Source organism: Taudactylus pleione, unplaced genomic scaffold (assembly GCF_031769625.1).
Source record: "Taudactylus pleione unplaced genomic scaffold, aTauple2 ptg000585l, whole genome shotgun sequence".
Lineage (NCBI taxonomy): Eukaryota > Metazoa > Chordata > Amphibia > Anura > Myobatrachidae > Taudactylus > Taudactylus pleione.
This window is the reverse complement of record NW_028284987.1, coordinates 2605765-2620816: the sequence shown is the minus strand read 5'-3', so window position 1 is coordinate 2620816 and position 15052 is coordinate 2605765.

Sequence of the window (15052 nt, the reverse complement as noted above, 5' to 3'; positions counted from 1 at the left end):
GGGGGGGGGGCGGACAGGGGGAAGGCTAGCTGGGCTAGGCGGCGGAGGCACAGGGCAGAGAAGGCTGGCTTTACTGGGAGGACAGGGCAGGGAAGGCTGGCTGGACTAGGGGGGAAGCACACGGCAGAGAAGACGGGCTGGACTGGGGGGAAGGGCACAGGGCAGAGAAGGCTGTAACGGGGTGGCATAAGGCAGGGAAGGCTGATTGGAACAGGGGAGGAGCACATGTCAAATTTAGGGATTACCTTGTTTAGTGGTTTGTTCATCTGGCTGCGCTGGTGCAGCCAGCCAGGTAGAATCACTGCTTTTCAAATATGGAGAGAGATGGGGGCCCGGGTGGCAGCGGTGCTGCACCGGCAGCCAAGGTCCAGGGTTGGCAAGGAGAATTAATATAAAACGCTGATGGCATTTCAAATATGGCACCGAGCCGTGAGCCAATCACAGCTCATGGACCGGCAGCCAATTAGGAGCGGCCGCTATGGCAGCTCCTGATTGGCTGCCGCTTCGCGATCTCAGGCTAGCTTGCAGCCGCCGGCATTGTATTAATCCATGGCTGCTGGTGCAGCACCGCTGCCACCTAGGCCCCCTCTCCCCTCCATCCAAATCCAGGCCTGGGACTCGAGGCCCGGCGTCCCCCTTGATGGTGGCTCTGCCGGGGAGGGAGGGTTAGGATAGGGAGAGAGGGAGGGCTAGGATACCTTCTGACAGTTGTCGGTATCCTAGCCCTATCGGGATGCTGGCTTCGGGATTCTGACCGTCAGGATCCCGAGTGCCGGCACCCCGTACCCAACCCCTATAGAAGCCCCTATCATTATTTCTTCCACTTTATCAACCAATATAAAAGGAATGGCAGAACAGTGTTACATAAATTGTATAATACACTGCATGTAGAAAGTTTACTTCTGTGTATATTAAATAAAACATGATGATATAAAAATAAAATACCTACATCTGGACAGTCTAATCTTCCTATACCATATGCTATCTTTGCTGTAGCCCTTAATAAACTTATTTTTATAGTGAACTCAATGTTTCTGTTACATTTTTATCTGGGGACAAAGATTGGTGACCTCATATACATGTGCTAGTAATAAAATGTGCTCAAATATCTGAAATTATTTTTATTTTTATCTTTCTTCTTTTATGATACTGATATCCATGGGATTATCATTGACATTCCCTGTGCCTAATGTGTTTGGTCTTCAAACAGTTAACTGTTATATTTTTCAGGGTATAGCACCAACAACAAGGAGAGAAAACATAATATTTGAAAACAGAGATACCTAAATCTAGAAGAAAAAGGGAAAATGATAGATTAAAATGGCAGACATAGCTAACAGAAAACAATTATGTTTCCAGATTCATTTTATGTTTACATCTCTTCCAGACTAGCAGAACATCATACATCCTCAAAGTTTGTAAAATGGAAAATGTGGACAATATAAGAAAAAAAACCAGTTAAAATGTGTTAGAACCAAATTAAGTAATTAATGTTTCCTAGGTTTAGATTTGAGCTGTTATTATATTAATATACTACACACAGAATACTAAATGTCAAATGATTACCATGGATACCACAGTCACATGACACAAGATGCAGTGAGCACAGAACCTTTGAATGTTCATAGCCTAACACCCTTGCCCCACGCCATTTCCCTCTCGTTACGTAACAACCAAGGAGCTAAGTGACTGACTGGCACAGATTAAGTGCTCAGTTTACACTCTCCTGATATTCTGCAGTGCAGAATTCTACCTTCCAATTCTTCAAGGGAAATACATAACCATCTAGAAATCACATTGAAATAAGTTATGTTCTTTAATATTATGTCATTAGGCAGTACATACTGTATTGGCTGTAACACATAAATAACAATTAGACACATGCTTTCAGTAGTTTAGCATTAATGCTATTTAATTGCAAATGTGTGCTATTTAATAGGAATGAATGACATAATCACCACATTCAACACAAAGTGCCTCACACTGTGGTTCAGCTCACAAAATGGTTGAATCCAGTGTGAGTTGGTGCAGTTACAGGTGCACCTGAAATAAGTGGTCACATCGCAATGCAAAATAGATGAAAGTGGGTATACAAATTCCAGATTTTAGTACAATTAGCTTCATGCATAGGCAACATTCCTTAGATTAACAACATCATTTAAAAAATACATCACATTATAATAGTTATGTTGTTTGCAAAGATAAGCAGCGGTCACACAGCAAAATACATTCATTCTGTAGACAGTAGGTTAGTTATTGAATTACTTTTGGTCTATACATAATTCTGTAATTTAACATCAAAGCCACAACATCACTTTCTCAGCATTGTAACTAGACCAAATGAAATTAATGTGCATTATGCATCGTGTTTGCTTACTGGTTCCTACTTTGTCACAGTCATATTCAGCTATTGGTAAAGACAATGAAGAAATGTCTCTTGGCAGAAGATGGAAATAAGATTGTGACCAAAAAACAGGGGTATTGTGCTTTTTTAACATTACAGAACCAAGATAAAAAAATCCAGGTATTATGCAAGTGCAGTGCAGTGTTTTGTAGTGATTCATGCAAAAATAAAATGTTAATCTATTCTCTTAACTGTATTGATTTAATTTGAGCCCCCATGTATGCAGGCTACAGGGTCTATACAAGAATGAAATGCACACCACACATACTGTCATTATCCCCACATACGTGACAACGAATTAACTGTGATGCCTAAGAAAATAATGTTTAAACAAAATGCATTAGGAGGTGGCTGCTATCAGCCCGCGTGCTGGGTCATTTTCCAGCAGCACTAACAGAGCTCTGTGGTCCAACTGCTTGACCCAAGTGTTGAGTGGCCTAATCTTGTCCAGTTTGGCCATCTGCATGTGTAGCCAGAAATGAACTGTGGTCCTGTCATTTGAAGTACTGTAAGCAGTAGGATCACAATGCCATCTTTAGCAAGTTAGTTCAGGTGCTTATTGTATACAGTATATCTATTGCTTCATTCCTTCAACGATCTCAACTCAGGCTGTCTAGGGCTAGGCTATATAGACAACTCTGAGCTTGATTCAGAGATGGATGGTAATGCAGCTGCGATTCCAGCTTTTTATGCAGTGATATTGTGTCTTTACGCTAGCCACAGCCGATGTGATTCGTACAGAGACGCTAACCAGCTGCGACTCAAATCTAACGCTTTACTTAAAAAGTCATACCATTGGCACCATCAGACACACATCAGTCACAACATCGGACATTAGAACAGCCCTATGATTGCTCAGAATGTCCGTCGGAACATGGCCACCGATGCCACCGCAACTGCAAAAAAAGACACAGTCACTGGCCACAACATGCCCAAGTCTTGCTAGCTACCCAATGTTACCACCTAGGAACGCCTACTGAAATCGTCTCTCACTGTGTCCAAATTCGTTCTGTGTCCCCGGTGGGAACCATCGGGATGTATGGGCAGTGAGACTTGGATGCAGGCGCAGACTGAAAACATCGTCCGCTTCAGATTTAAATCAACACTGCGTGCACCTCTGAATTAGGCCCTCTGTCAGCTAAGAAGTGAGCATACAGCTATGTACTATATTTCTGCACACCGTAACTAACCATTGTGCTGCAAGAGGAAAAGCTACAGAGATAACAATTGTAGTCTTAGTGTGATTGGAGAGTTCACCATTTTTTGTTTATGGAATATAGAAGATATCCTCCTCAAATCAACGTTTGGACCCTTCCTATTAAATAGCCCTTCTAGCAATCAAAATACATTTAATGGGATGTTGTTGGCATCCCGATGGTTGGGAAGCCGGCATTCAGAATCCTGACAGCAGTCGAAGTCCCGGTTCCAGAATCCCAACCGCTTACATCTCGACAGTGAGTATTAGGGTTAGGAGAAGGGTTAAGTTTATGGTTAGGGGTTAGGGTTAGGCACTAGGGAGAGGGTTAGGATTATTCTGTGGGGCAGAGAGTTAGGGTTAGGCTGCTGGGGGTAAGGTTAAGGGGAGGGTTAGGGTATGGGTTATGGTTGCTTACGTAATTCTGTCTGGATTCTGACTGTCAGCATTACATCATATTCATCACATAAAATAATACTTATATACAATATACTAGTTACATAAGACTAATATAACATGACCTAAGACAATATTTTGTATGTTTTAAATATTATAGTATATACCCATACAAAATACATATGGAAGACGTTTTTGCCTAATATATATTTAAATAATAATTATCTGCAGGGGAGGTATATTTTCTTTCATATCAAACACATTGGAACCAATCTTTTAGCCAGATTTCCTACATGGCATGTACTGTATAATATATTTGTATTTCCTGTAGTGCATTCTCTCATAAATTTTCTATTTTGTTTTTGGATGATGATGTGCATTTATAAAATAGTCATTTTGACTTAGAACAGAGGGTATATTCTAGACAACTAAAAGCAGCAGCAAAGGTCTGACCAGGTGAAAGGATTCTGTCTGTGCTTCTTTATCTCCTCCTATATTACTCTGATCGTCCTTCATAGTAATGGAGTTTGAGGACTTTGGTATCACAGTCTCTTGAATCCAGTAAATATGGGTTTATTTCTAAAGTACGGTTAGTACGATGCACAATATGTTCTGCTCTACAAGATGGATTTCCATTTTGAGGTCACTTACATGCAGTAGTGGTACTAGTTTACTATTACAAAACAAAGGACACACAGTAGAAAACTGAGATTGCTGGACTATCTATTACTTAATAATAATGTCAAGACACCACCCTTCCAGGTTGGGATGTAGTCAGCATCCCAGCATGTGGGATGCCGACGGTCAAAATGCCGGCACCGAAATCCAGACAGCGTCAGGATACCAGCACCAGAATCCCAACCACCGGCATCCCGAAGGTAAGTATCAGGCATTAGGGGGAGAGTTAGGGTACGGGGTTAGGGTTAGGCACTAGGGGGGAGGGTTAGATTTTGGGTGCGGGAGGGTGGAGGTTAGGTTTAGGAACTAGGGAGGGGATGTTAAGTTTAGGCACCAGGAAGGGAGAGTTAGGTTTTCGGGGCAGGGAAAGGGAGGTTAGGTTTAGGCACTAGGGGGGAGGTTATGGTTAGGCACTGGGGAGGGTAGGGGTAGTGGTAAATCTTACCTTCTTTCTTTATGGGTGTCAGGATTCTGCCTGTCGGGAAGCCGCTGTCGGGATTCTGACCAGCGGCATCATGATCACCGGGATCTCATACCCAACCATTCCAGATCACCTGAACCTGAAGTAGACCTCATGGGGTCAATGTTCCTTTCTATTCCCCACCAAATCATCACCTCTGATGACTAGTTTTATAGAACATCTACAATAATAACACAGCTTTGTCTTGTGATGTTCTGGTGTACTGTATACTGCAGTGTACTGTACTGTGTTCTGGTATACTGTATACTGTATACATGATTCCATATCCTACCATGTGATGTTCTAATGTACATGATTCCATATCATAGTGTGTGATGTTCTGGTGTACTGTATACTATGCCTGTTACATGATTCCATATCCTACCATGTGATGTTCTGATGTACAGTACTGTATACTACAGTATGCCTGTTACATGATTCCATATCATAGCATGTGATGTTCTGGTGTACTGTATACTATGCCTGTTACATGATTTCATACCACAGTATGTGATGTTCTGGTGTACTGTATATTATGCCCATTACATGATTCCATATCATAGCGTGTGATGTTCCGGTGTACTGTATATTATGCTTGTTACATGATTCCATAGCTTACTTTATCGCTGGTGTACTGTATACTATGCCTGTTACAGGATTCCATACCTTACCATGTGATGTTCTGTGTTATTTATCACTGCTCACACTCTCCCCTGCAGTTTTCTGTATTATTGTAGACCACTACATGATATTTTATATATATATATATACATATATATATATATATATATATATACCTATTTCCTTACATTAGGTCCTGCCCCCTTTCCTGTACCCAGGCCTGGCCAGGCTCTTTACGAACCTGCGTGTATGTACTGTCAGGTAGCAGTATGGGAGAGCAACTGCTTTCCCTTCAAGCACATTGGCACCACATTTAAGTATGAGCCCAACTTCAAGCATAGCAGCATGAAGAGGCACATACCATACCAAATTTCACTATAATCAAAGAAAAGGACTTGAGACAGTCCCACCACAATCTAGGAAGCTGGCTGATAGTCTCTCTCCAACCTACTTTTTAGCTTTCAATATATGCTGGTGTCTCAAGCTCAGTTGCTGCTTCGCTGGTTCCTGGAATGTTTGGAAAAAGGACATATGCTATTCTATAGATATCATACTATTCACCCGATACTATTCAACTGATGGAAAGCTGAGCAACTAAAGCTGACATATTGGATCATGGGTACACATCAGAACAAGGTAATGAACGACGGAGCGACACCTCATTCCGTCCTTCATTACCTGCAACGGGGCCGCTTGCAATATCGTCCGGTTGGATGTGTAGCACGGCCCACCAGACAATGTCGCAAGCGGCCTCGTGAGCATGCATTTTGGCCGTACATGCTGAGCAATGCGGCCGATATGTTGTTCCAAATCGTCTGGAAACAACATAACATGCCAACATCGTCTGTGTGTACCCAGCTTTGGAAACATTCTAGACCCTCCCACATTAACCCTATTGTATATGTGTGTATGTACATGTAGTAGGAGATAGAATTTGTAAGCTGCACTGAGGTAGGGACTGATGTGAATGAATAAATATTTTCTGTAAAGTGCTGTGGAATAGGCGTGAGCTATATAAATAACTGTTAAATAATAAATTCCACCCCCAGATAAGGGCCCTGATTCAGAGATGGATGAAATGCCAACGTTTGCGCAGTTAAGCGATTATGGGTAATCTGCGCAGACATCTGAGTCACACTGTGCATGCGTCTTTTCATTTTAGTTGTCACTCGCAGTGGGGATTTATTTGCAAAGTGATTGACAGGCAGGGAATATTTGTGGATAGCACCGGGGGCGGGAGATTGCGACTCAAACACAGGCATCTCGCGGCTGTTTTCAGGGCGTGTCTCAGCCTGCAATTGCGGCCTTATATGCTGTAAAATGGCTTCGGCTTCTCAGTTCCTGTGGCCATTAAGTATGACCACAGGGCTACTTAGAAGGCCCATTATCTACATCTTTCGGCTACTTTGTATTACCTACTCTGCAGCTTAAATGAAAGCTCTCTATTACACACATTTCCAGACCTGGAGGCCAAATAGGTCTGTCTCTGGGCTACAACTTTCAAGTAATTAACTCTGATACCGCCCTCTCCATCTCCTCCTTTGAAATCCACAGCATCACTGTCTTCTCTCTACACCAACTGTTACAGTGTGAACAATGCCTCAGCATCTTTGCAGCCTGAGACCATTTATGTGTGGGGTTGCTTCTCAGTCAAGGGAGTGGGCTCACTTACAATTTTGCCTAAGCCATGAATAAAGAATGGAACCAAAACATCCTCCAAGAGCAACTTCTCCCAACCATCCAAGAACAGTTTGGTGATGAACAATGCCTTTTCCAGCATGATGGAGCACCTTGCCATAAGACAAAAGTGATAACTAAGTGGCTCGAGGAACAAAACATCTAAATTTTGGATCCATGGCCAGGAAACTCCACAGACCTTAATCCCATTGGGAACTTGTGGTCGATCCTCAAGAGGCGGGTGGAGAAACAAAAACCCAGAAATTCTGATAAACTCCAAGCATTGATTAGGCAAGAATGGGCGGCCATCAGTCAGGATGTGGCCCAGAAGTTGATTGACAGCATGCCAGGGCGAATTGCAGAGGTCTTGAAAAAGAAGGGTAACACTGCAAATATTGACTCTTTGCATAACTTAACGTAATTGTCAATAAAAATCTTTGACACTTATGAAATGCTTGTAATTGTACTTCAGTATACCATAGTAACATCTGACAAAAAGGTCTAAAAACACCGAAGCAGCAAACTTTGTGAAAACCAATACTTGTATCATTCTCAAAACGTTTGGCCATGGCTGTACACTTCTACTATTCATCATCCGCTTGTGTAAGTAGCTATCAGTGCACATTCCTTGGTGTAATGTGTAGATCTGTCCTAAGTCAGATGGGTTTGTGCGCAATTCCGCCCGCAATTCTGTTCACATTCCCATGACACGCCCTCAGTATAATTATGTTTCATGCATAATGCCCAGTTACACCCAGTCAGCTGCTAGATGGAGATGTGACTGGCATGCATACATCTCTGAATCGCAAGAGTGCTGCAGAGTTTTATAAATTGCAAGATCCTTCTGCAAAATGGACTTGCATGCAGTTCTGATCCAGCCCCTTAATGTTTAATTGAAACTTTTGTGCTGGCTGTTATATGTTATCAGTATATAACTATATATACAAAAACAATACCAGAGCTCACATAGAGAGGCTAATTCAGAACTGCATGCATAGTGGCTGTAGTTGTGTGCAGCCTGATTTACTAACCTATACTCTGGCTGCCACAACCGTCATCATTAGTATCAACACTTCCACCAGCCCAATGTTGGGTACAAGAGATATGTCTGACACAGGATTCTGTACCCTGTACGGCCAACTCAGAATTGCATGATGCATTAGATGGGTGTGGCATAAAACATAGAAGACAGTTAAAAGATCGACAATGTCTGGATAGACATGTCTAAAGGTCGATGTGGAAGAAGGTCGACAGGTACAAATGGTCAACATGGTCAAACGGTTGACACATTTTTTTTCTAACCCTAATCTTCACTCTAACTCTAACTCTCCCCTAGGTGCCTAACCCTAACCCTCCCTCCTGGTGCCTAACCATCGGGGTAGGTGCCTAGCCATAACTGTTGGGGTAAGTGCATAACCTCCAGTAGGTGCCTAACCCTAAACCTAAGACTGAAAAAAAAAAAAAAAGTTTAGAGCATTTGTGGGTTGACCATTTTAGTGTGACCTTTTACCCTGTCGACCATTTCTACCTGCCGACCTCCTTCCATGTTGACCTTTAGTTTGTCTACCTTTTTTCCTTGTTGACCTTTTGTCCCTGTCGACCTATTGCCTGTCTAACATCTGGTGTCTATCTAGACATTGTCGACCTTTTAACTGTCTATCTATAGTCCCACTAGATACACTCACATGACACTTCCATAAGTCAGGGCGATTGGGTGCTATCGATTGTCACTGCCGACTTCACGCTCTAATTCACTGAAATACAGTATTGGCCAAGTTGCACTTGACTCAGAGCAGGATGGACATATGCAAACATGCATAAATTCATATTTGCGTATGCGCTGTATGCACAAAATCGCCATTTACGTTTATTAAGAGAGAGATCTGTTACTCAGAATCAGCCCAAGAGTCTGTTGTGCGCTATTTAATTCTTGCATGTACTGTAGAGAGTAGAGAGCCATTTGTGTTTGCTTACATCTCAGTACATTAGTAGAAGACAAATTGCTTTGCTGAACACAGGCTAATTTATGCCCGTTGTAATTTAGTATGTCATATATATTGAGCAGAAGACTGTATATCAGTACAAAGTACGTTTCCGATAGCAACAGTGCTTAGTTCTCTCTTTAAGTAACATACAGTAGAGTGAAATGTAATCAATGAAAATAAAGAGACAGCTCTACAAGTTTCATAACAGTCAAGATGCAGAACTAATAGTAATAAAAAAATAGCATTGAATTATTGCTAAATATGCTATTATAATAATGTTAATATTAACTTGTCTATTGGAGAATGATCAGGATATACCTTATTTAAAGGCATTTAACAAATAAACTAATATAATAGCTAAGGCGCCAGTGTGGGTGCACTGTGTGCTGTATCTGCTGTTCCAAAAAAAGCTGCACACCTATCAGGGGTCTGCCACACCCCCAACAATCTAAACTATACACAAACAGTTGATAGACAGCGCTAATTTCTCACAGCAGATAGAAAGATTCCGAATGTAAAAAATCTTTAATATAAAATTTATATTTATTAATATGCACATATAATATATAGATTATCCCTAAGTGGGATTTCTAAAGAGATACAATCCTAAAAAACATATATTGTACAAAATGACAATTATACATGTAAATATAGCAGCCGGTGGATGGTGGTAATCAATCCCCTGTAATACAGGGTGCCAAAGTCCCTTTCCAGATCAGATGAAAAAGACTGTGCACAATAGTGACTCCGTATACAATGATAGAATGGATAATGTTCCCAGTAATTGTGACACTGTGTTGCAAACGGGCCACAGACTGATAGTAATGGCAACACTTGTATCAGAGCACAGTACATATGAACTAAACTTCAAAGTGAAGAAAGTGCTGGTTGCCGAGCAGTACTGGAGCAGCAATATATATGTATAAAAGCTCAACAGTACTCACAATCCTCCGATAAGGCAAGCCACTCCGGCAATGATGAATATGCAGCCTCCATGGCTACCAACAGTGCCCCAGGGATGGAACGGAATGAATACCTGACAAGGTCTCCCTCTCTCTGAACCGCTCTGGCGGTAAGCAGTCTGCGGCGTCAGTGGCCATTGCAGCTTCCTCCAGAGATGGAGCAGGGACTAGCCCCTTCTTGGCACTGACAATCCCGTGGCTCAAGTCAGCTGCGTCCCTCACTTGTGTCCCGGCAGACCGCTGTGTGTAAACCAGCGTGTGAGCTGCTGGGGAGGGGAGAAGAACAGGCAAATGTCTCGTAGAAATATAACAGATGAAAGAGCAAGTGGGTGCGCACAGAAAAGCAGCAAGTCGGTGACCTCTATAGAAGGTAGTTCCCACACCTCCACCACAATGAAATTATATAGTAAAAAACATTATATAGTAATCATATGACCTGCGCTCCTAAATAACCAGATTTCAATAATCGATCTGGGACCTGGAAGTCAAGATGGTATCTGGAGTTGTAGTCTCACAAGTCCAGTCACAGTGTACCCAGAAAAAAAGGTATAATGTACATATAGTGAAGTACAGTTTAATAACACATAGATATATGCACATGAAAACATATGAAAACAATAAAAAACATAGGGATCCCCAAGGAGGCAACAAAGATGACGTTTACCGGATCAGTGCAAGAACTGTCAACGGGCAGTTCTTTAAGGAGCATGTGATGTCAAACATCAGAAGAAAGTCCCGGTCACTTCACTGGTTTAGCTCCCAAGTATCGGTCCGTGTGAATCGCGATCCCCATCAGCCGCCTTGGTCTCCCTATCACCGACGCATTTCGACCCCTGTTCTGTGACATCCGCCTCTAGAAAAAGCTGCCGAGTGCGGAGAAACACATTGAGGGGCACGGTTGTGCTTGCCGGTGGTGTGACTCCATCCCATACCGTATGCTGCAGTACGAGACATTTGCCTGTTCTTCTCCCCTCCCCAGCAGCTCACACGCTGGTTTACACACAGCGGTCTGCCGGGACACACGTGAGGGACGCAGCTGACTTGAGCCACGGGATTGTCAGTGCCAAGAAGGGGCTAGTGCCTGCTCCATCTCCGGAGGAAGCTGCAACGGCCACTGACGCCGCAGACTGCTTACCACCAGAGCGGTTTAGAGAGAGGGAGACCTTGTCGGGTATTCGTTCCATTCCATCCCTGGGGCACTGTTGGTAGCCACGGAGGCTGTATATTCATCATTGCCGGAGTGGCTTGCCTTATCGGATGATTGTGAGTACTGTTGAGCTTTTATACATATATATTGCTGCTCCAGTACTGCTCGGCAACCAGCACTTTCTTCACTTTGAAGTTTAGTTCATATGTACTGTGCTCTGATACAAGTGTTGCCATTACTATCAGTCTGTGGCCCATTTGCAACACAGTGTCACAATTACTGGGAACATTGGCCCTGATTCAGAGCCGGACGCTCTGACCAGAGCGCTCGCTCTGAATCAGGGCCCACCTCCATAATTATGGAGCGTCCTCCTGGACGCTCGTATAGCTGTGGGTCACCACCCACAGCATATACGAGCGTGCAGGATGATGGTCGCGATGGTCTTGACCATCGCGACCATCGCCACTGCGAGCTGAAGTCTGCAGTTGAGTTTCTCAACCGCAAGGCCCGGAGTGATTTTGGCTCTATCAGAGCCAAAATCACTCCCACTGACATCACTAGTGATGTCAGTGGGGCCGGCTTCTGACGGTAGGCGTTCCCTTGGGAACGCCCCCGTCTGGGAGGTACGCCCCCGGCACGCCCACCAAAGGGGGCGTGCTGTCAATCAACATCGACAGAACGCCCCCTTTGATCAGACACAACGAGCGAAGGAAAGTCCTTCGCTCGTCGCGTCTCGCGCATGCGCACGACAGAGCTCCCCCCGTCGTGCGCGAGTGGGTCTGAATCAGGCCCATTATCCATTCTATCATTGTATGCAGAGTCACTACTGTGCACAGTCTTTATCATCTGATCTGGAAAGGGAATTTGGCACCCTGTATTACAGGGGATTGGATACCACCATCCACCGGCTGCTATATTTACATGTATAATTGTCATTTTGTACAATATATGTTTTTTAGGATTGTATCTCTTTAGAAATCCCATTTAGGGATAATCTATATATTATATGTGCATATTAATAAATATAAATGTTTTATTAAAGATTTTTTACATTCAGAATCTTTTCTATCTGCTGTGAGAAATTAGCGCCATTTAACAAATAAAGAAAGAAAAAATTGAGCACAAGTCAGGCTGATAAATCTAGGGAAAAGTTATATAATACTTTTATGTGCATCTGGTCGTATTGATCTGTGTTTAAAATTGTGAATTTGTGTCAGACAACTTAATGGTTTTATTGAATATAGACAAGCAAGCACAAAATCAGATTGAATATCAAATAATTATTTCCTAATATAATTTATTTCCTAATAATATTTTTTAAGAAGTTTTAACATATTTTAAAATAATGGCCAATCCAACTTCAGAGATATTAATTTGATTTATATCGTATGAGAGATATTTGTCTTCTCCTGAATGTGGCCCTGATCTTTCTTTAGTTAACCTGGTCTTACCTATTTAAATGCACAAGCATATCACATCAGTTAATTGGGTTGGATACGCCATCCCGGCACTGATAATACCAGCAGTCACAATGATGGCAGCATAATCCAGACAATGTAAATCCTGACGAATGTAGGTAAGTATTTTGACCCTTCCCCTAACGCTACTTCTAACCCTAACTCTTCCATCCTGCAGCCTAACCCTAACCCTTCCACCGCAGCCTGAACCTAACCCTTCCCCCAAAGCCTATCCATAACCTTCCCCCTAGTGCCTAACCCTAACCCTAATACTAACTGTTAGGATCGCAGCTGTTGGGAGTCTGGAGCCGGGATTCTGACTGCTGTTGGGTTTCCAGCACTGGGATTCTGACGTCCGGCATAATGTGCGTCGGGATGACGACTACATCCCCAGTTAACTAATTGAGTCATTGCTAATTTCAGTATTTGCCATATTACCCAGATAGAAAGGGAGCAGGATGATGTCTATGCAGGATGTAAGCCTTATCTGTAGCATTTAAACAGTATTGTTTGGATTCTTTGCCACCAATATTGACTGCAGACAAAAAAAACACTGTTTGCAGAAAAAAACAAATCTTTATTGATGGTATCCTATAGTATCCTTTTAATGATATCCCTTTCAGATTATTGCTTTGATAGACACGTGAAGCATACAATGCGAAGGGAGGCAGCACTTTGCTTAATCAAAGTGTAAGTGCACAGTCCCATGAGTGCATGATTGCATTACTGGTGTGATTAAGAGTCCTGCTCTCTGCCTGTTAAACGACTGCCTCCCTGAACTAAAGAGTGCTTAGTTCAGCACCTAGAACTGCTTAATCATCAACTGTGACATAAATGGGCATCAATATCAAATGAATTCCATTCTTCATAGAAATTCATGGTTGTAACTACTAAGTCTCGAACACATTGCACTACATAACTATTGATTATTAGGTGACTAAAGCTTTCAAACTTGATGTAGAATAAATGTAAAATAATACAATACAATAAATCTACACATCTGGAGACATGTAGCAACATGATTTGACTATCAGTCATTTTAAGCAGGTTTTCCAGTCATATTAATTTATTGGCTTGTGAATATAATTTCACTCCTGAGCCCAATTTTGACCAAAACCAACCCTGCTGTGGTCTCATCTATACATTCTTACAGTTTTTGGCACAGACTTGAGGTTGCATAGGTGGTGAGATTTTATTTAATTTTGGTGATAGACTGAATTAATTCCCTTTTATTTTGACAGCATTCAATTAAATTTTTTAGGTGACCTGAAATGCTCTCTGCATTCTAACTTGTACGCTAGCAATCACTATTTATTCTATAGAAGTTTTATTAAAATGCTCTGGGTTGTTTAATTGTCACTAGGACAATCTCTGTATTATATACAGAGATTGCTTTCTATTTTTTGTAGAGGCCAATAGGATGTTCTCTGTATTGTATTGGGGGTAACTATGCTCTCTGTTTTGTGTAAAGGTCACTGGGAGGCACTCTGTATTGTATTGAGGTAACTGTGCTCTTTATTTTTCTTTTTATAAAGGTCAGAAGTTTTCAGAGCAGAGTCCTCTTTTGAGTGGTGCATTCACAGTAAGTATACTCAACATACATGCCTTCTCAGAAGAAGCTTCCTTTCTGCTGGAGGCCCAGGAATCTACAACACCTAGCTAGGTTATGCTATGGATCATTGCAAATCATTATTCCACCTCTGTGGCAGAGCTGCACATATATGTAGCCCTCAAAAGCCACCCAAAATTACCAGAAATGTATACCTACTTGTAGGGGTAGAAAGCGGAATATTTTATTAAATGTATTTATATCCATGGTTCTAGTTAAATTTAAGCAGGCTGCAGGTAAAGCTCAATAATCAAAAATATGTCTGCATACAACTCTGAAAATGTTAACTAAAAAACAGTGCTCCCCCTTATACACTTTGCAAAACTGTTGGTATAGTGAGTGTTGTGTTATAAAAAGGGTGGCAAGTGCAAGGATAGTTGAAAACAGGAGCATCGTATTTGATGCTTGAAGGCAGCTTTGATGTTCTATTGTCAGGAATTATTTGAAACATAAATAAACAT